The sequence below is a fragment of the Pseudophryne corroboree genome, chromosome 3 (genome assembly GCF_028390025.1).
Source record: "Pseudophryne corroboree isolate aPseCor3 chromosome 3, aPseCor3.hap2, whole genome shotgun sequence".
NCBI lineage: Eukaryota > Metazoa > Chordata > Amphibia > Anura > Myobatrachidae > Pseudophryne > Pseudophryne corroboree.
Genome location: NC_086446.1, coordinates 500,721,989 through 500,745,237, shown reverse-complemented (window position 1 = coordinate 500,745,237; position 23,249 = coordinate 500,721,989). Strand labels below are relative to the sequence as shown.

The 23,249-nt window shown below is 47.8% G+C and overlaps 1 protein-coding gene across 6 annotated transcripts in view; it reads left to right on the top strand.

Moving 5' to 3' along the window:
- B3GNTL1 (UDP-GlcNAc:betaGal beta-1,3-N-acetylglucosaminyltransferase like 1) overlaps window positions 1-23,249 on the top strand; it is a 995,378-nt gene that overhangs the window by 807,849 nt on the left and 164,280 nt on the right. The gene's annotated exons all lie outside the window — the stretch shown is intronic.

Sequence of the window (23,249 nt, the reverse complement as noted above, 5' to 3'; positions counted from 1 at the left end):
GGAGTATCAGCTGCGCTCAGGTCACTCCGCTAGCACTTGTCTCCCGGTTGCCATGACGACGTGGCAGCACAGGGCAGGAGACCCTAACAGTACCCCCCCTCTGACGAGGGGTCAAAGAACCCCTACCACCGGGTTTATCGGGGAACTGCGAGAAGAAAGAGCGTATCAGTCTGGGGGCATGAAGATCACAACTGCGCACCCACGACCGCTCCTCCGGGCCATACCCCTTCCAGTGCACCAAAAATGACAGCCGACCCCGAACCACCTTGGAGTCAAGAATCCTTTCAACAACAAACTCCCTCTGGCCACGTATCAGAAGAGGGGAAGGTCTTCCACTGGAAGAAGGATTACTAATCGCCCGTTTTAAAAGGGAACAATGAAATGTTTTATTGATACCCAAAGAACGGGGCAGATCTAACTGAAATGCCACCGGATTGATAACCCTGGTGATCTTATAAGGGCCGATGAACCGGGGGCCTAACTTATGAGATGGCTGTCTCAACTTCAAATTCTTGGTAGACAACCAGACGAAGTCTCCTAATTTGAAGCTGCAGGGTCTTTTCCGCTTATCAAAAACCCTTTTGGTCACTAATGACACAGACACAAGGGCTTTCTTCACTTTCCGCCAAATACCTCTAAGGACCGAAACCACAGAGGAACCACCAGGCGTGGAGTCCAGGGGGTCAAAAGAATTGGCCTTAGGATGATGCCCATACACACAAAGGAAGGGAGAGATCCCTGTAGCAGAGTGAGCCGCGTTGTTATAGGCAAACTCCGCCATGGACAGATGAGCAACCCAGTCAGTCTGACACTTGGAGACATAACACCTGAGGAACTGCTCCAAGGACTGGTTCACCCTTTCAGTCTGCCCATTAGACTGCGGATGGTAGCCCGACGACAAGCTGACAGAAATCTGGAGATCGGAACAAAATGCCCTCCAGAATTTGGCCACAAACTGGGATCCGCGGTCAGAGACCACATCAAGTGGCAACCCGTGGAGACGCACAACATGCAGCATAAATAATTCAGACAGGCGTCTGGCCGATGGCAGCCCAACCAGTGGAACGAAGTGCGCCATCTTCGAAAACCTGTCAACGACAACCCAGATGGCTGTCATCCCCGAGGATTTGGGCAAGTCCACCACAAAATCCATTGAAATGTGGGTCCATGGCTTAGATGGGATAGAGAGTGGATGTAATGGGCCAACAGGAACCCCTCTAGGAGTCTTATTTCGGGCACAGATGTCACATGCCCGAACCCACTGATCCACATCCTTAGCCACCGAGGGCCACCACACCGCCCTAGATAGCAACTCCCGAGTTCTGGCAATACCCGGGTGACCTGCAGACTTCTTGGCATGGAATTCCAGGAACACTCGCTGTCTTAACCTAGGAGGCACAAACAAAAGACCTACCGGAAGGTCTGGAGGAGCCTGCTCCTGTGCTCTAAGGACTAATGATAAGAGGTCCTGGGTAATGCCCACTTTAATACATGATGGGGAAACAATGGGCAACGGCTCCTCGGTGGTCTCCTGGATTGGAGCAAAACTCCGCGAGAGCGCATCAGCCTTGATGTTTTTTGACCCAGGGCGATATGTTATCAAAAAATTAAAGCGAGCAAAAAACAAAGCCCATCGTGCCTGCCTGGCATTGAGACGCTTCGCTGACTCTAAATATGCCAGATTCTTATGGTCAGTGAGAATTGAGACCACAAACTTAGCCCCCTCAAGCCAGTGTCTCCACTCCTCGAGTGCATCCTTAATAGCCAACAATTCCCGGTTACCCACGTCATAATTCATCTCGGCAGGCGAAAATTTACGGGAAAAGTAAGCACAGGGATGAAGGCGATTATCAGACACTCCCATCTGAGAAAGCACTGCCCCAATACCCATCTCAGAGGCATCCACCTCCACCACAAAAGGACGCTCTGGATCTGGGTGTCGCAGCACCTTGGCCGAAACAAATGCCCTTTTGAGACGGGCAAAAGCCGCTTTAGCCTCACAAGACCAGTGAGCAACATCCGCCCCTTTCTTAGTGAGTGCCACCAAGGGCGCCACTATAGACGAAAATCCAGCGATAAATCGTCTATAAAAATTCGCAAAGCCCAGGAAACGCTGAAGCGCCTTCAAACTAGTGGGCTGCACCCAATCCAGGACTGCCTGTACCTTGGAACCCTCCATTTGGAAACCTTCTGGGGAGATAATATATCCTAGAAATGCGATTTGCTGAACTTCAAATTCGCACTTCTCCAGCTTCGCCCCAAGCCGGTGGTCTCTGAGTTTCTGGAGGACTAAGCGTACATGCTTCCGATGTTCCTCCAGGGAATGGGAGAAGATTAGGATGTCATCTAAGTATACAACTAAGAATCTATCCAAATATTCCCTGAGCACATCATTCATGAAATCCTGGAAGACTGCCGGGGCATTACAGAGCCCAAAAGGCATCACCAAATATTCATAATGCCCTGAGTGGGTATTAAAGGCAGTCTTCCATTCATCCTCCTCTCTTATTCGGATTAGATTGTACGCACCAGGTAGGTCAATCTTAGAAAAAATGGTGGCAGTACGAAGCTGGTCAAACAAGACCGAAATGAGAGGCAGTGGGTATGAGTTTTTAATTGTGATACGGTTCAATTCCCTGAAGTCGATGCAGGGTCGCAACGAACCGTCCTTTTTACCCACGAAGAAGAACCCCGACCCAACTGGAGACTGTGAAGGTCTGATAAATCCCTTAGCCAAGTTCTCCTGAATGTACTCTGCCATAGCCTGAGTCTCAGGACGTGACAGGGAGTACAACCTGCTCTTGGGAAGCTTAGCATTTGGCAACAAATCAATGGCACAGTCATAGGGGCGATGGGGAGGTAGTACCTCTGCAACTTTTTTGGAGAACACGTCCGCAAAATCTGCATAACACCCTGGCAATCCTGGCAAACTTAGCTGCGAGAGCCTGACTGGAAGGCTCAAGCAACTCCTGAAACAATCAGTACCCCAACTAAGAATCTCCCCAGAGACCCAGTCAAATTGAGGATTGTGGGCCCTTAACCAGGGTAACCCCAACACCAATGGAGCAAAAGTACAGACAGTCACATAAAAGGACAATTTTTCAGAGTGTGTGGCTCCAATAAACAAAGAAATCTGGCTAGTGCAAGAGGTAATTTTACCTTGGGATAATGGTTCCCCGTTTAACCCACAAATCTCAATTTCCGATGCCAAGGGTACTAAGGGAACAGAGTGTTTCAGGGCGAATTGGCGGTCCATAAAAACCCCGTCGGCCCCACTGTCCACAAAGGCCTCAGTCTTGACAGTTTGACCGAGGATCTTCAAGGTCACCGGAATGATAAAAGTCTTCTTGGGAAATTCTGACTTCTGGCCTGATAGGATATTTCCCATCACCCTCAGGCCCTGAAGTTTTCCGGCTTTTCTGGGCATGATACTACCACATGACCTTTATTCCCACAGTACAAACACAACCCCTGCTGTCTCCTCCGCGTCTTCTCACGCGAGGAGAGGCGGGTAGCCCCAATCTGCATAGGCCCCTCGGAAAATTCCTTAGAGTCTGAGGTTCCCTTGGGAAGGAAGGAAATCTCAGTCTCCCTTTCAAGCCTACGCTCTCTCAGCCGTCTATCCACCCGGATGGATAACTGCATGAGCTGATCCAAGCTATCAGGCAAGGGATATTGTACCAGTTGGTCCTTTATCTGGTTAGAAAGACCTCTTCGGTACTGGTGTCTCAGGGCTGGGTCATTCCACTGGGTATCATGGGCCAACCTCCGAAACTCCGTACAGTAAACCTCAACTGGCCTTCGCCCTTGCTTAAGGATCGAAATCTGAGCCTCGGCTGAGGCCGTCTTGTCAGGGTCATCATACAACATGCCCAGTGCCGTAAAAAAAGCATCAACACTTTTAAGCGACGGACAGTCAGGCTGCAACCCATATGCCCAGACCTGTGGGTCTCCTTGTAGCAAGGAAATCACTATGCCCACCCGCTGAATCTCCGACCCAGAAGACTGAGGCCTAAGCCGGAAGTATAGCTTGCAGCTCTCCTTGAAACAAAAAAACTGCGAGCGATCTCCAGAAAAACGATCCGGGAGATTTACTTTCGGCTCCTTAACCCCTGCAGGTGCTGCTGCTGCGGGAGCTCCGCCAGCAGCCTGGGAGGTGTGCATTTTAATGGACAAATCATTAAATTGTCGAGTCAGGACCTGCACCTGATCGACCACCTGTTGCAACGTATTTTGAGGGGTATGCTCCATATTCCCACAAAATTTCAACAGGAGTATTGGGCTGCTGAATATGTTATGCACACCAGTGCCTGCAGGAAAGTACTGGTGTCAGGACTGTTATGCACTCCAGTGCCTGCAGGAATGTACTGGTGTTTGAACTGTTATGCAAAACAAATGGACTTACAGACAGACTGGGGAATATGACATAACGTACACAGAAGGTGATAGGGTAACAAAATACACACAAAGTGAACAGAGAAGCCCAGAGGCTAAGGAACTGGGTATCTCCCTTGTATTAGAACTGCTCAGATGGGAAAAGCAAGATGTTGTGTTTTAATACGTAGAGAACCTGAAATGCTGTTGCTAAGGGCAACAGCATAACCCTAAAGGGTTACCAACGGGTGTGGCAGTAAACTCCTTGGTCAGAGATGGAATGATAGACACAAGGAGAGTCTCCACAATCCTAATTCTCACTTGCAGTGCACAGGTTCAGCTTACTGCCACTAAACTGACCCCTGACACCTAGCACAGTGAGACAGGATTAGACAGGCAAGTCTTAGAATACAGCCGCAAACTTGCTAAGTTCACAGAGTAGTAACAGAACCCCAGCAAGCTAAACGACTGACTCCAGTCTTACTGCTAGGTCTGGATTGGCAGAGTGTAATACCAAATCCCCAGGCCTAATTGCAGTAAACAACAAACAAATACAAAGCTACACAGTACTGGCTAACTTTCAGAAACTGACTAACCAACAAAGATTCAGCAGCATCTGCTTACCCTGAGAAGAGGCCTTATAAAGCAGGTGCTGTCCACGCCCCACTCAGACCTCACAGACTGTGAGCACAAAAACCAGCACCGGATCCCCAGCCATGCACAGAGCCTATAACCACTGCACAGCAAAAGACCCGAACCGGAGTATCAGCTGCGCTCAGGTCACTCCGCTAGCACTTGTCTCCCGGTTGCCATGACGACGTGGCAGCACAGGGCAGGAGACCCTAACAAAAAGTGAAAGAACTGTTGCTAGGAAAAGTCCCCCACCGCAATGCGGTGCGTAATCTCGTAGCCAAGTTTCGCGAGACTGGCAGTGTTATGGGTGCCCCCCGCTCCAGCAGGCCTTCCACATCAGATGAGACCATTGGGGATATACAGGACAGGATCTTACAGAGTACAAGTCCATGAGGCGGCTGTCACAACAAGCTAATGTGCCAAAGAGTGCAGCCCGTGATATTCTGAAAAATAAGTTTTCTTTCAGTGCACAGTAACTTTTCAGACACACTGTATATGCAGGGCCAGCAACAGAAATCTTTGGGCTCGGTACACTGACATTTTTGGGGCCCCTATCCCTCCAGTACTCATCCTTATCTCCTCCAGCACCATCTTTCCCACCCCTCTGTGTCTCTCAGCCCCCCATTTCCTTGTGTCTCTCAGCCTCCCACCCACTGTCTACCAGCCTCCCCATTCCCATGTCTCTTAGTCTCCTCACTCCCATGTCTCTTAGCCTCCCCATTGTCCTGTGTCTCCCATCCTCACCCATCACCTTGTGTCTCTCAGTCCCCCCCCCCCCCCAATCACCCTTTGTCTCTCAGCCACCCCCTGTCTCTCAGCCTAGGAGCAAATGCAGGATTCGTGGGGAAGGGTGAGTTCCTTCTATGCAAGCATCAATCTAAGATCTTTGTTCCTGGCAAAGTACTGCTTTGCTGGTTTTATGCCACCTGCCTCAGTCTCATACAGTGCACCAACTGGACTCCCAAGATTCCTGAGGGTATGGGCGCCCCTTGGAATCACGGGGCCCGTCATAAGTGTCCCCTTCGACCCCACCCTGGCGTCGGTCCTGTGTATATGCATAGATAGAGGCCAAACAACCATAGATAGCAATTACTGTATGCAGCTAGCTTGAAAACTGTGCAGGGCTTCAGAACTGCAAACTCTCAATTGGTCATTGAGATTTCATCTTTAAGATCAGTTACAAGAGACCCTATGCAAAGAAAATTATATATATATATATATATATATATATATAAAACTCCAAGTCAATCACACTTCTGTGAAATCAAACTGTCCACTTAGGAAGCAACACTGATTGACAATCAATTTCACATGCTGTTGTGCAAATGGAATAGACAACAGGTGGGAATTATAGGCAATTAGCAAGACACCCCCAATAAAGGAGTTGTTCTGCAGGTGGTGACCGCAGACCACTTCTCAGCTCCTATGCTTTCTGGCTGATGTTTTGGTCACTTTTGAAAGCTGGCAGTGCTTTCACTCTAGTGGTAGCATGAGACGGAGTCTACAACCCACACAAGTGGCTCAGGTAGTGCAGCTCATCCAGGATGGCACATCAATGCGAGCTGTGGCAAGAAGGTTTGCTGTGTCTGTCAGCGTAGTGTCCAGAGCATGGAGGCGCTACCAGGAGACAGGCCAGTACATCAGGAGACGTGGAGGAGGCCGTAGGAGGGCAACAACCCAGCTGCAGGACCGCTACCTCCACCTTTGTGCAAGGAGGAACAGGAGGAGCACTCCCAGAGCCCTGCAAAATGACCTCCAGCAAGCCACAAATGTGCATGTGTCTACTCAAACGATCAGAAACAGACTCTATGAGGGTGGTATGAGGGCCCGACGTCCACAGGTGGGGGTTGTGCTTACAGCCCAACACCGTGCAGGACGTTTGGCATTTGCCAGAGAACACCAAGATTAGCAAATTTGCCACTGGCGCCCTGTGCTCTTCACAGATGAAAGCAGGTTCTCACTGAGCACATGTGACAGACGTGACAGAGTCTGGAGACGCCAAGGAGAATGTTCTGCTGCCTGCAACATCCTCCAGCATGACCGGTTTGGCAGTGGGTCAGTAATGGTGTGGGGTGGCATTTCTGTGGGGGGCCGCACAGCCCTTCATGTGCTCGCCAGAGGTAGCCTGACTGCCATTAGGTACCGAGATGAGATCCTCAGACCCCTTGTGAGACCATATGCTGGTGCGGTTGGCCCTGGGTTCCTCCTAATGCAAGACAATGCTAGACCTCATGTGGCTGGAGTGTGTCAGCAGTTCCTGCAAGACGAAGGCATTGAGGCTATGGACTGGCCCGCCCGTTCCACAGACCTGAATCCAATTGAGCACATCTGGGACATCATGTCTCGCTCCATCCACCAACGCTACGTTGCATTACAGATTGTCCAGGAGTTGGCGGATGCTTTAGTCCAGGTCTGGGAGGAGATTCCTCAGGAGACCATCCGCCACCTCATCAGAAGCGTGCCCAGGCGTTGTAGGGAGGTCATACAGGCACGTGGAGACCACGCACACTACTGAGCCTCATTTTGACTTGTTTTAAGGACATTACATCAAAGTTGGATCAGCCTGTAGTGTGTTTTTCCACTTTAATTTTGAGTGTGACTCCAAATCCAGACCTCCATGGGTTAATAAATTTGATTTCCATTGATAATTTTTGTGTGATTTTGTTGTCAGCACATTCAACTATGTAAAGAACAAAGTATTTAATATGAATATTTCATTCATTCAGATCTAGGATGTGTTATTTTAGTGTTCCCTTTATTTTTTTGAGCAGTGTATATATATATTTTTTATTCTTTTATTTTTTTTCCCCTTTTTTAAGTAATTCTTATTAAAATGGTATACAGATATATTTGTCATTATGCTGGCTGTGCTACTAAATGTAACATGTCTATCATACACAGAACATAAATGGGCCCTACACGCTGGCCGATTACACTGAAAGATATGATCGTTCTCGTTCATTAATGAACAAGATATCGTTCATATCTTTCAGTGTGTAGGCACCAATGATGAATTATGTGCGGCCCTGCACTCGTTCATCGTTGGTGCCGACTCGTTTAAACATGCAAGCCAATATGGACAGTCTAATCCAAGGTCGTAGCTGCCATAAGTGCAGGTAGTGCAGCTGCTATGGGGCCCAGAGCTGAGAGGGGCCCACTTTGGGTGATATGCAGGGGCCCTTACAAACCTTTGCCTTGGGGCCTTCAATATATCTAGTTATGACCCTTGACTTGCTCATTGTAATGTAATATAAAATTAATTGGAGGGCATTATAATGTTTCATAATCTGAACTGGGAATCTGTAATGTGGCATAATAGGAACTGGGCACACTGTCATAATGTGAATTGGGGTCACCTTGTTGGATAATGTTTACTGGTTGCCCTACAATGAACTAGGGCACTACTATAGTTTATAAAATAAACTAAGGCACTACTATGGGGCATAACATTAACTAAGGCACTACTATAGTTCAGAATAGATTATTATGGGACTTAAAATTAATAACTGCTGTGGGTAGGTGTCTCTAGAGGCATTAGGACAGGGGCCCTTCAAAATGTTGCTATGGTGCCCACAAGGTTCTTGCTACACCCCTGATCTCATCCATTTTAGCATGCAGGGCTATGGGGCCGGGTGACGTCAGGGAATGAAGAAACTTCACTACCCTTGTCACACCCTCCCTGCGCCTTAGGGCACCTCGGCAAGTGTGTAGGGCCCTTAAATTGCCCCTTGTTGTTGAAATCTAGAGAAAAGCAATAAAATGCTGTATTACTAAATAATAATAATATCATCTTCTTCAGGTGAGTTTTCTCATTTATATATACATATATAGTTTTTGAAGGCATAATTTTAACTGAATTTTTTCATATCCTTTGTTTGCCACTAGTGACTTGTTGTAACACCATATTAATACTCTTGCAGTGTATATACAAATTCCAGAGTGCTGTTCAATATTTGTCTTATTTGGTATCAATGTGACATTTCTCAGCACTCCTAGACCTGGTAGGAACCTCCTGTGTTGACGTTGTGTATGGTTTTCCCACGCTGTACCTAGTCTGAATGAGCAGGCTTTAGGTCAGTACAACACACATGCCATTTGTTATGATTTACCCTCTATACCTGACACTTTCACACCCACGAGAGAAAAAAGCCGGCTTCCGCACTCCATAACCCGGATACCCTGGTTTATTTCTTACATACGGCAAGGACATGTTTGTTAAACAGAGCTCTTTTCACTGTGCCCTCCATTCGCTGAATCAGAAGCCACTTAAGGGACATTGTCTCAGTCTAGAGAGGGGAGAGCCCAGGCTAAGAAATATTATTTTACTGACAGAGCAAAAAGACTTCCAGCCATGCAGTAAATTTAATACAACTGGGATAAACACAGGTCTGCCATTCGAATAAACAGCTACTAATTAATTCAGGAACTAGCTGATTGTGTTATTGTGTTTATCTATAGTTAATTGTCTCAAGTTAATTTATTATAGTATATATATATAGAGAGAGAGAGAAAGAGAGAGAGTGCGAAACTGGATGAGTTTATTTGTGGTTAATTGTCTCGGGCACATTTATCATAACGTGTGTGTGTATACGGTTCTAGGCACGGGCAAGCAGGGCGGATGCCCGGCGCGCTGCGGGGCGTGGCCGCAGTCATCCTGCTGGCACACCTCGCCCACCCGCACCCCACATCCCGCTCCCCACCTGTGTGTGTGCCCGCTGCAGCGGGCGCCACTCTCAGACTCTAGAGTTCATAATTGACCTCTAGTGTTTGTGCGACGCTGCTATGGGAAAGATGTCATGACGTCTATCCCATAGAGAGGAGCGGGCAGCCAGAGACGCAGCGCAGCAGCGGTCATTTTTTTTTTCCGTGTTTGTAAGCGGCGATACAGGGGACACAGCTACTGGGGTGCAACTACTGGGGGTAAATCTATAGGGGGCACAACTACTGGGGGCAAATCTACTGGAGCACAGCTACAAGGGGCACAACTACTGGGGGCACGACTGCAGGGGCCATAACTGTGGCCACACCCCTTCCCTATGAAGCCACGGGCCTATTTTTTTCGTGTTTTGTAAGCGGCGCTACAGGGGGCACAGCTACAGGGGGCAAATCTACAGGGGGCACAACTACTGGGGCCACAGCTACATGGGGAACAACTACTGGGGCACAGCTACAGCGGGCACAGTTACAAGGGGCAAATATACTGGGGGCACAACTACAGGGGCCATAACTGTGGCCACACCCCTTCCTTATGAAGCCATGGCCCTATTTTTGGACGCGCGCCCTCGGCGCGTACCAACTCTGTTTTTCCTGTCGGGGGGGAGGGCAAAGGGAACTTTCACCCTGGGCGCCACAGGGTCTAGAACCGGCCCTGATAATGCAGTCTGCCGTAATGAATTATCTTTATTACATAAAAAGTTTAAGCTAACAAATTTGATGCTGCGATCAACTCAGAATTACCCCCTAAGTACTAATGAATATTGGCCCTCATTCCGAGTTGTTCGCTCGCAAGGCGAATGTAGCAGAGTTACACACGCTAAGCCGCCGCCTACTGGGAGTGTATCTTAGCTTCTTAAATGTGCGACCGATGTATTCGCAATATTGCGATCACAAACGAGTTAGCAGTTTTAGAGTAGCTTCAGACTTACTCTGCCTGTGCGATCAGTTCTGTGCTTTTCGGTCCTGGCTGACGTCACAAACACACCCAGCGTTCGTCCAGGCACTCCCACCGTTTCTCCAGCCACTCCTGCGTTTTTTCCGGAAACGGTAGCGTTTTCAGCCACACGCCCATAAAACGCCGTGTTTCCGCCCAGTAACACCCATTTCCTGTCAATCATACTACGATCGCCGGAGCGAAGAAAAAGCCGTGAGTAAAAATACTTTCTTCTTAGTAAAGTTACTTGGCGCATGCGCAGTGCGAACATTGCGCATGCGCACTAAGAGAATTCTCACTGCGATGCGATGAAAATCTCCGAGCGAACAACTCGGAATGAGGGCCATTGGGCCTAATTCTGAGTTGATTGCAGCAGCAAATATTTTAGCAGTTGGGCAAAACCATGTGCACTGCAGGGGGGACAGATATAACATGTGCAGAGAGAGTTAGATTTGGGTGTGGTGTGTTCAAACTGAAATCTAAATTGAAGTGTAAAAATAAAGCAGCCAGTATTTACCCTGCACAGAAACAAAATAAACCACCCTAATCTAACTCTTTCTGCACATGTTATATCTGCCCCCCCTACAGTGCACATGGTTTTGCCCAATTGCTAACAAACTTGCTGCTGCGATCAACTCAGAATTACCCCCATTGTGCAAAACTAAGAAATGTACTTTTCTACAGTTCAGTACATATAACTGTTATCAAAATGTAAAATTGTGTTATAAAGTTCACTGTATTATGTTGTATTATGTTTTAAATTAAATTGCCATTGTAATGATTTATGCTTTTTGGTATAATTCTAAAATATATTAGTGCTATAAGCTGATAAACTTCAAACATGCAAGGTTTCCACAATTTTGGCCACTACTGTATATATATGTATGAGACAACTTTGAAAATAAAAAACATTAATTGGCTTACTCTCACAATCTAAAATAGGTGTAGAGAAAGAAGTAAAGTACACTTTCACTTATAGAACCATCTAAGTAAGGACCAAAAATTGTTGCTGGCAGTGAAAAGTAAAAATGGATAAATGTGTCTGTACCCCCCAAAAAAGGTAAACGAACATCAGATAACAGTATAGAACAGTGGTTCTCAAACTCGGTCCTCAGGTCCGACACGGTTCACGTTTTCCATGTCACCCAGCAGCTGCACTGTGTATCACCAACTGTCACATTTTAAAAAACTACAGGAGACCTGCAAAACATGAACCGTGTGGGGTCCTGAGGACCGAGTTTGAGAACCTGTGGTATAGAAGTTTATTATTGGTTATTATAAAAGTATTTTGGGTACTTAAATTGGGTCAAATGCATTTTATATGCTTTTTTTGTGAAAAAATTATAGAAATCAAGTGTTTTTCATCAAAATAAGTGCTACAAATTGATTTGGGATGCATAAAAATGGATATAAGTATATATTTGGGTCATTTTACGCTACTTTGAAAGAAGTTTAAAGGAGCTATGAACAGACTTAGGGGTGTATTCAATTAGCGTCGGTAATCTCGGAGCTGTTGAAATCGCCCCCTGCCTATTCATTGGTGGCCCGTTTTCGACAGTTTTTAAGGCAATTTCGCCAATGCCTTTTCACTTTTTTTTTTTTTACTTTTTTTTTTGCGAAAAGGCATTGGCGAAAAATGTCGGCGCAGGTGAGAAAACATGTGGATTGCTGATCCACATGTTTTTTGCACCTGCTGAATTTTTTGCTTAAGCAAAAAAACGGCCCTGCTATTGAATCCCTATATGCCCTAAAAATAGCGAAAAGTCCAGTTTTTTCATTTAGACGAAAGAGAACGGACCTAATTGAATACCCTCCTAAGCTTAATATGCAGTTGTAAGTAAGCTATTAGAACGACTGGTAGTAGTCAGACACACGGAGGTAGATCCAGAAGAAAATGACAGGGGGGGGGTGCACTGCAATAAGGTAAACAGTGTGGGAACAGTGCTATGACCTTACTGCAGGGGCGTGGCCTCACAGGATACGCAATCCACACGATGGTGCCTGGGATAGGAATAGGGTGAGATGAAGAGTCAGAGGGTGAAGAGTAGATGCTGATGATTACCGGGATAGGCAGACGGTGACAGGGTGAGAGGTAGAGGCAGCGGGTGACGGAGATGGTGATGTGGAGAGGCAGATGGTGACAAGGCGAAGGTGATGGGGAGAGGCATTGGGTGAGGGGGAGAGGCAGCGGTTGTCAGGCGACAGGGAGAAGCAGATGGTGACAATGAGAGGCTGTGGGTGACGGGAAGAAGCAGAGGGTGACAGGGAGAGGACATTTGTGTCAATAAAAATGTCAGCAAAAACTAAGTGAGATAGCCAAATTTAAACAAAAAATGTCAGTAAAGGGTAAGTGGAAGATCAGTAAAGAAGCAGTAGTTGAAATCTATAAATACATAGCCAAAATGTGCCCTGTTCCCATACACAGTCAGCTGTACATAAACATTACAACCAGGCACATATTTATTAGGGATGAGCGGGTTCGGTTCCTCTGAATCCGAACCCGCCCGAACTTCAGCTTTTTTCCACGGGTCCGAGCAGGCTCGGATCCTCCCGCCTTGCTCGGTTAACCCGAGCACGCCCGAACGTCATCATCCCGCTGTCGGATTCTCGCGAGACTCGGATTCTATATAAGGAGACGCGCGTCGCCGCCATTTTCACACGTGCATTGAGAGTCATAGGGAGAGGACGTGGCTGGCGTCCTCTCCGTTTAGAGAAGAGAGAGACACAGTATTTTGGGGAGCATTATTAGGAGGAGTACTACTATACTGTATACTACTATACTACTTGCTGAAGTGATATTTATAGAGTCATAGGGAGAGGACGTGGCTGGCGTCCTCTCCGTTTAGAGAAGAGAGAGACACAGTATACTATTTTGGGGAGCATTATTAGGAGGAGTACTACTATACTGTATACTACTATACTACTTGCTGAAGTGATATTTATAGAGTCATAGGGAGAGGACGTGGCTGGCGTCCTCTCCGTTTAGAGAAGAGAGAGACACAGTATTTTGGGGAGCATTATTAGGAGGAGTACTACTATACTGTATACTACTATACTACTTGCTGAAGTGATATTTATAGAGTCATAGGGAGAGGACGTGGCTGGCGTCCTCTCCGTTTAGAGAAGAGAGAGACACAGTATACTATTTTGGGGAGCATTATTAGGAGGAGTACTACTATACTGTATACTACTATACTACTTGCTGAAGTGATATTTATAGAGTCATAGGGAGAGGACGTGGCTGGCGTCCTCTCCGTTTAGAGAAGAGAGAGACACAGTATTTTGGGGAGCATTATTAGGAGGAGTACTACTATACTGTATACTACTCAGACACAGTATTTTGGGGAGCATTATTAGGAGGAGTACTACTATACTGTATACTACTCTACTACTTGCTGAAGTGATATTTATAGAGTCATAGGGAGAGGACGTGGCTGGCGTCCTCTCCGTTTAGAGAAGAGAGAGACAGTATTTTGGGGAGCATTATTAGGAGGAGTACTACTATACTGTATACTACTCAGACACAGTATTTTGGGGAGCATTATTAGGAGGAGTACTACTATACTGTATACTACTCTACTACTTGCTGAAGTGATATTTATAGAGTCATAGGGAGAGGACGTGGCTGGCGTCCTCTCCGTTTAGAGAAGAGAGAGACACAGTATTTTGGGGAGCATTATTAGGAGGAGTACTACTATACTGTATACTACTCTACTACTTGCTGAAGTGATATTTATAGAGTCATAGGGAGAGGACGTGGCTGGCGTCCTCTCCGTTTAGAGAAGAGAGAGACACAGTATTTTGGGGAGCATTATTAGGAGGAGTACTACTATACTGTATACTACTCTACTACTTGCTGAAGTGATATTTATAGAGTCATAGGGAGAGGACGTGGCTGGCGTCCTATCCGTTTAGAGAAGAGAGAGACACAGTATTTTGGGGAGCATTATTAGGAGGAGTACTACTATACTGTATACTACTATACTACTTGCTGAAGTGATATTTATAGAGTCATAGGGAGAGGACGTGGCTGGCGTCCTCTCCGTTTAGAGAAGAGAGAGAGACACAGTATTTTGGGGAGCATTATTAGGAGGAGTACTACTATACTGTATACTACTCAGACACAGTATTTTGGGGAGCATTATTAGGAGGAGTACTACTATACTGTATACTACTCTACTACTTGCAGAAGTGATATTTATAGAGTCATAGGGAGAAGACGTGGCTGGCGTCCTCTCCGTTTAGAGAAGAGAGAGACACAGTATTTTGGGGAGCATTATTAGGAGGAGTACTACTATACTGTATACTACTATACTACTTGCTGAAGTGATATTTATAGAGTCATAGGGGGAGAGGACGTGGCTGGCGTCCTCTTCGTTTAGAGAAGAGAGAGACACAGTATTTTGGGGAGCATTATTAGGAGGAGTACTACTATACTGTATACTACTATACTACTTGCTGAAGTGATATTTATAGAGTCATAGGGAGAGGACGTGGCTGGCGTCCTCTCCGTTTAGAGAAGAGAGAGACACAGTATTTTGGGGAGCATTATTAGGAGGAGTACTACTATACTGTATACTACTCAGACACAGTATTTTGGGGAGCATTATTAGGAGGAGTACTACTATACTGTATACTACTCTACTACTTGCTGAAGTGATATTTATAGAGTCATAGGGAGAGGACGTGGCTGGCGTCCTCTCCGTTTAGAGAAGAGAGAGACACAGTATTTTGGGGAGCATTATTAGGAGGAGTACTACTATACTGTATACTACTCTACTACTTGCTGAAGTGATATTTATAGAGTCATAGGGAGAGGACGTGGCTGGCGTCCTCTCCGTTTAGAGAAGAGAGAGACACAGTATTTTGGGGAGCATTATTAGGAGGAGTACTACTATACTGTATACTACTCTACTACTTGCTGAAGTGATATTTATAGAGTCATAGGGAGAGGACGTGGCTGGCGTCCTCTCCGTTTAGAGAAGAGAGAGACACAGTATTTTGGGGAGCATTATTAGGAGGAGTACTACTATACTGTATACTACTATACTACTTGCTGAAGTGATATTTATAGATTAGATAGTGTGACTGTAAGTGTATTATCTGACTTGTGGGGGAGACACTGACAGTGGGGAGCAGTTAGAGTCTGAGAGCAGGACTCAGGAGTACATATAACGTACAGTGCACACTTTTGCTGCCAGAGTCAGTGCCACACTGCCATTGTTGTGACCACACTGACCACCAGTATAATAATATATTTTGTGATTGTCTGCTTAGGATTTGGAGTACTAGTTGCAAGTTGCAACGTGACCTGACCACCAGTTTAATAATCAATCACCACCAGTTTAATATATATATAATTGTATATAATATATATATATATATATATATATATATAATATTGTATACCACCTACCCGTGTTTTTTTTTTTCTTTCTTCTTTGTACATACTACTATAGTATAGTAGCTTACTGTAGCAGTCTGCGGTGCTGCTGAGCTGACAGTGTCCAGCAGGTCCGTCATCAGTCATCATTACCAATACCTAATAAATATATTATCTACCTGTCCGGCTGCAGTACTAGTGATATTATATATACATACATATATATATTGATTTCATCTCATTATCAATCATCCAGTCTATATTAGCAGCAGACACAGTACGGTAGTCCACGGCTGTAGCTACCTCTGTGTCGGCACTCGGCAGTCCATCCATAATTGTATACTAGTATCCATCCATCTCCATTGTTTACCTGAGGTGCCTTTTAGTTGTGCCTATTAAAATATGGAGAACAAAAATGTTGAGGTTCCAAAATTAGGGAAAGATCAAGATCCACTTCCACCTCGTGCTGAAGCTGCTGCCACTAGTCATGGCCGAGACGATGAAATGCCAGCAACGTCGTCTGCCAAGGCCGATGCCCAATGGCATAGTACAGAGCATGTCAAATCCAAAACACCAAATATCAGTAAAAAAAGGACTCCAAAACCTAAAATAAAATTGTCGTCGGAGAAGCGTAAACTTGCCAATATGCCATTTACCACACGGAGTGGCAAGGAACGGCTGAGGCCCTGGCCTATGTTCATGGCTAGTGGTTCAGCTTCACAGGAGGATGGAAGCACTCAGCCTCTCGCTAGAAAACTGAAAAGACTCAAGCTGGCAAAAGCACCGCAAAGAACTGTGCGTTCTTCGAAATCCCAAATCCACAAGGAGAGTCCAATTGTGTCGGTTGCGATGCCTGACCTTCCCAACACTGGACGTGAAGAGCATGCGCCTTCCACCATTTGCACGCCCCCTGCAAGTGCTGGAAGGAGCACCCGCAGTCCAGTTCCTGATAGTCAGATTGAAGATGTCAGTGTTGAAGTACACCAGGATGAGGAGGATATGGGTGTTGCTGGCGCTGGGGAGGACATTGACAAGGAGGATTCTGATGGTGAGGTGGTTTGTTTAAGTCAGGCACCCGGGGAGACACCTGTTGTCCGTGGGAGGAATATGGCCGTTGACATGCCTGGTGAAAATACCAAAAAAATCAGCTCTTCGGTGTGGAAGTATTTCAACAGAAATGCGGACAACATTTGTCAAGCCGTGTGTTGCCTTTGTCAAGCTGTAATAAGTAGGGGTAAGGACGTTAACCACCTCGGCGGAACATCCTCCCTTATACGTCACCTGCAGCGCAAACCACCCCACCAACTCCCTCAGTGTCAATTTCCTCCTTCCCCAGGAATGCCAATAGTCCTGCAGGCCATGTCACTGGCAATTCTGACGAGTCCTCTCCTGCCTGGGATTCCTCCGATGCATCCTTGCGTGTAACGCCTACTGCTGCTGGCGCTGCTGTTGTTGCTGCTGGGAGTCGATGGTCATCCCAGAGGGGAAGTCGTACTCGTAAGCCCACTTTTACTACTTCCACCAAGCAATTGACTGTCCAACAGTCCTTTGCGAGGAAGATGAAATATCACAGCAGTCATCCTGCTGCAAAGCGGATAACTGAGGCCTTGGCATCCTGGGTGGTGAGAAACGTGGTTCCGGTATCCATCATTACTGCAGAGCCAACTAGAGACTTGTTGGAGGTACTGTGTCCCCGGTACCAAATACCATCTAGGTTCCATTTCTCTAGGCAGGCGATACCGAAAATGTACACAGACCTCAGAAAAAGAGTCACCAGTGTCCTAAAAAATGCAGCTGTACCCAATGTCCACTTAACCACGGACATGTGGACAAGTGGAGCAGGGCAGGGTCAGGACTATATGACTGTGACAGCCCACTGGGTAGATGTATGGACTCCCGCCGCAAGAACAGCAGCGGCAGCACCAGTAGCAGCATCTCGCAAACGCCAACTCTTTCCTAGGCAGGCTACGCTTTGTATCACCGCTTTCCAGAATACGCACACAGCTAAAAACCTCTTACGGCAACTGAGGAAGATCATCGCGGAATGGCTTACCCCAATTGGACTCTCCTGTGGATTTGTGGCATCGGACAACGCCAGCAATATTGTGTGTGCATTAAATATGGGCAAATTCCAGCACGTCCCATGTTTTGCACATACCTTGAATTTGGTGGTGCAGAATTTTTTTAAAAACGACAGGGGCGTGCAAGAGATGCTGTCGGTGGCCAGAAGAATTGCGGGACACTTTCGGCGTACAGGCACCACGTACAGAAGACTGGAGCACCACCAAAAACTACTGAACCTGCCCTGCCATCATCTGAAGCAAGAAGTGGTAACGAGGTGGAATTCAACCCTCTATATGCGTCAGAGGTTGGAGGAGCAGCAAAAGGCCATTCAAGCCTATACAATTGAGCACGATATAGGAGGTGGAATGCACCTGTCTCAAGTGCAGTGGAGAATGATTTCAACGTTGTGCAAGGTTCTGATGCTCTTTGAACTTGCCACACGTGAAGTCAGTTCAGACACTGCCAGCCTGAGTCAGGTCATTCCCCTCATCAGGCTTTTGCAGAAGAAGCTGGAGACATTGAAGGAGGAGCTAACACGGAGCGATTCCGCTAGGCATGTGGGACTTGTGGATGGAGCCCTTAATTCGCTTAACAAGGATTCACGGGTGGTCAATCTGTTGAAATCAGAGCACTACATTTTGGCCACCGTGCTCGATCCTAGATTTAAAGCCTACCTTGGATCTCTCTTTCCGGCAGACACAAGTCTGCTGGGGTTGAAAGACCTGCTGGTGAGAAAATTGTCAAGTCAAGCGGAACGCGACCTGTCAACATCTCCTCCTTCACATTCTCCCGCAACTGGGGGTGCGAGGAAAAGGCTCAGAATTCCGAGCCCACACGCTGGCGGTGATGCAGGGCAGTCTGGAGCGACTGCTGATGCTGACATCTGGTCCGGACTGAAGGACCTGTCAACGATTACGGACATGTCGTCTACTGTCACTGCATATGATTCTCTCAACATTGAAAGAATGGTGGAGGATTATATGAGTGACCGCATCCAAGTAGGCACGTCACACAGTCCGTACTTATACTGGCAGGAAAAAGAGGCAATTTGGAGGCCCTTGCACAAACTGGCTTTATTCTACCTAAGTTGCCCTCCCACAAGTGTGTACTCCGAAAGAGTGTTTAGTGCCGCCGCTCACCTTGTCAGCAATCGGCGTACGAGGTTACATCCAGAAAATGTGGAGAAGATGATGTTCATTAAAATGAATTACCGTATATACTCGAGTATAAGCCGACTTTTTCAGCACTTTTTTTTGTGCTGAAAAAGCCACCTCGGCTTATACTCGAGTCAGTGCAGGCAGAGGCAGAGCAGTGTGAAGGAGGGACATGGAGCGCACAGCGCGCGGCGCTCCTGTGTCCCTCCTGCATCTCCGGCGGCAGCAGCGGCGGTTCTATTACAGGAAATACCCGTTCGTGACCTCTGATCACGAACCGGCACTTCCTATAATAGACCCGCCGCGGCCGCCGAAGATGCAGGAGGGACACAGGAGAGCCGCGCACGCTGTGTGCTTCGTGTCCCTCCAGAAGACAGCGCGGGATCGACGGAGGGGTAAGTAACAACACTGTGGGGCATACCTGGCACTTGGGGAGGGAACGTATCTGGCAGCACTGTGGGGGCATATCTGGCAGCACTGTGGGGGCATATCTGGCAGCACTGTGGGGGCATATCTGGCAGCACTGTGGGGGCATATCTGGCAGCACTGTGGGGGCATATCTGGCAGCACTGTGGGGGCATATCTGGCAGCACTGTGGGGGCATAACTGGCAGCACTGTGGGGGCATAACTGGCAGCACTGTGGGGGCATATCTGGCAGCACTGTGGGGGCATATCTGGCAGCACTGTGGGGGCATATCTGGCAGCACTGTGGGGGCATATCTGGCAGCACTGTGGGGGCATAACTGGCAGCACTGTGGGGGCATAACTGGCAGCACTGTGGGGGCATATCTGGCAGCATTGTGGGGGCATAACTGGCAGCACTGTGGGGGCATATCTGGCAGCACTGTGGGGGCATATCTGGCAGCACTGTGGGGGCATAACTGGCAGCACTGTGGGGGCATAACTGGCAGCACTGTGGGGGCATATCTGGCAGCACTGTGGGGGCATATCTGGCAGCACTGTGGGGGCATATCTGGCAGCACTGTGGGGGCATATCTGGCAGCACTGTGGGGGCATAACTGGCAGCACTGTGGGGGCATAACTGGCAGCACTGTGGGGGCATATCTGGCAGCATTGTGGGGGCATAACTGGCAGCACTGTGGGGGCATATCTGGCAGCACTGTGGGGGCATATCTGGCAGCACTGTGGGGGCATATCTGGCAGCACTGTGGGGGCATATCTGGCAGCACTGTGGGGGCATAACTGGCAGCACTGTGGGGGCATAACTGGCAGCACTGTGGGGGCATATCTGGCAGCACTGTGGGGGCATATCTGGCAGCACTGTGGGGGCATATCTGGCACTATGAGGGCATATCTGGCACTGAGGGCTGTGTACGGCTAGAGCTGCATTTCCCACCCTAGGCTTATACTCGAGTCAATAAGTTTTCCCAGGTTTTTGTGGTAGAATTAGGTGCCTCGGCTTATATTCGGGTCGACTTATACTCGAGTATATACGGTATAATCAATTCCTCCGTGGAGACATTGACCAGCAGCAATTGCCTCCACAAAGTACACAGGGAGCTGAGATGGTGGATTCCAGTGGGGACGAATTGATAATCTGTGAGGAGGGGGATGTACACGGTGATATATCGGAGGATGATGATGAGGTGGACATCTTGCCTCTGTAGAGCCAGTTTGTGCAAGGAGAGATTAATTGCTTTTTTTTTGGTGGGGGTCCAAACCAACCCGTCATTTCAGTCACAGTCGTGTGGCAGACCCTGTCACTGAAATGATGGGTTGGTTAAAGTGTGCATGTCCTGTTTATACAACATAAGGGTGGGTGGGAGGGCCCAAGGACAATTCCATCTTGCACCTCTTTTTTCTTTAATTTTTCTTTGCGTCATGTGCTGTTTGGGGAGGGTTTTTTGGAAGGGACATCCTGCGTGACACTGCAGTGCCACTCCTAGATGGGCCCGGTGTTTGTGTCGGCCACTAGGGTCGCTTATCTTACTCACACAGCTACCTCATTGCGCCTCTTTTTTTCTTTGCGTCATGTGCTGTTTGGGGAGGGTTTTTTGGAAGGGACATCCTGCGTGACACTGCAGTGACACTCCTAGATGGGCCCGGTGTTTGTGTCGGCCACTAGGGTCGCTTATCTTACTCACACAGCTACCTCATTGCGCCTCTTTTTTTCTTTGCGTCATGTGCTGTTTGGGGAGGGTTTTTTGGAAGGGACATCCTGCGTGACACTGCAGTGACACTCCTAGATGGGCCCGGTGTTTGTGTCGGCCACTAGGGTCGCTTATCTTACTCACACAGCTACTCATTGCGCCTCTTTTTTTCTTTGCGTCATGTGCTGTTTGGGGAGGGTTTTTTGGAAGGGACATCCTGCGTGACACTGCAGTGACACTCCTAGATGGGCCCGGTGTTTGTGTCGGCCACTAGGGTCGCTTATCTTACTCACACAGCTACTCATTGCGCCTCTTTTTTTCTTTGCGTCATGTGCTGTTTGGAGAGGGTTTTTTGGAAGGGACATCCTGCGTGACACTGCAGTGACACTCCTAGATGGGCCCGGTGTTTGTGTCGGCCACTAGGGTCGCTTATCTTACTCACACAGCTACCTCATTGCGCCTCTTTTTTTCTTTGCGTCATGTGCTGTTTGGGGAGGGTTTTTTGGAAGGGACATCCTGCGTGACACTGCAGTGACACTCCTAGATGGGCCCGGTGTTTGTGTCGGCCACTAGGGTCGCTTATCTTACTCACACAGCTACTCATTGCGCCTCTTTTTTTCTTTGCGTCATGTGCTGTTTGGAGAGGGTTTTTTGGAAGGGACATCCTGCGTGACACTGCAGTGACACTCCTAGATGGGCCCGGTGTTTGTGTCGGCCACTAGGGTCGCTTAGCTTAGTCATCCAGCGACCTAGGTGCAAATTTTAGGACTAAAAATAATATTGTGAGGTGTGAGGTATTCAGAATAGACTGAAAATGAGTGTAAATTATGGTTTTTGAGGTTAATAATACTTTGGGATCAAAATGACCCCCAAATTCTATGATTTAAGCTGTTTTTTAGTGTTTTTTGAAAAAAACACCCGAATCCAAAACACACCCGAATCCGACAAAAAAATTCGGTGAGGTTTTGCCAAAACGCGGTCGAACCCAAAACACGGCCGCGGAACCGAACCCAAAACCAAAACACAAAACCCGAAAAATTTCCGGCGCTCATCTCTAATATTTATAGCCCCCTTTAAGTATATGTTAGACTGCACATCACTGCTAATGTTATGTCCGCTTTCCCTAATGCAGGCGTGCCGACTTTCAGGGAGGGAGCAACCAGGTCGGCTGAACAGGGGGGGGGGGGGGGGGGGGGGCGCTCTGGAAAAGAGGAAATTCCCCCCCCCCCCCCGCCATACTGTGACAGCATTACTGGCATTGCACAGTGGGGGCAGGGCTATGATGACACAATTCACAAGGAATCGGCCTCCCCAAACCGCCTACTTTCACGGGTGCAGTGGGGGACTGTGGTCGGCTCTGGGAGTCTTGCCTACCTTTCCGGGGGCCTGGGAGCACCACCCGATTTTTGGGAGCCTCCAGTCTTATCCGGGGGAGTAGGCATGTATGCCCTACAGCACTTATCCCTCTCACAGCTTGACCCGGCAGGGATGGTGATCTCACTAAAGCCTCCTTCTGAAGGGCTCTCTGAGTTACTGATTGTAGCTCTGCAGCGGTACTGGCTGCGGGCCCCTTCATTGTGGTGGGCCCCACTAGTGGGTTTGCGTGAAGACCGGAATGGTTCAGACTTCGGAATGCCCGACCAGACCAGCTCCTTACAGCGACCTCTGCTGCTGTGGGGTTTTCTGTCCACGTGGGCAAAGGGTAATTATTACTTATATGTAATATTACATTTAAAATATTTCACCCCCCCCCCCCCAGCCCCCTCTCCTCGTATATGCAGCAGTGTGGAATACACTATTACTTTAAGCAGTAGCAGCTAGTATGTCATGCAGCAGGAGGTTAGGAGTTGCACATTTTCTCTCTAGTTTCACTTTCCCC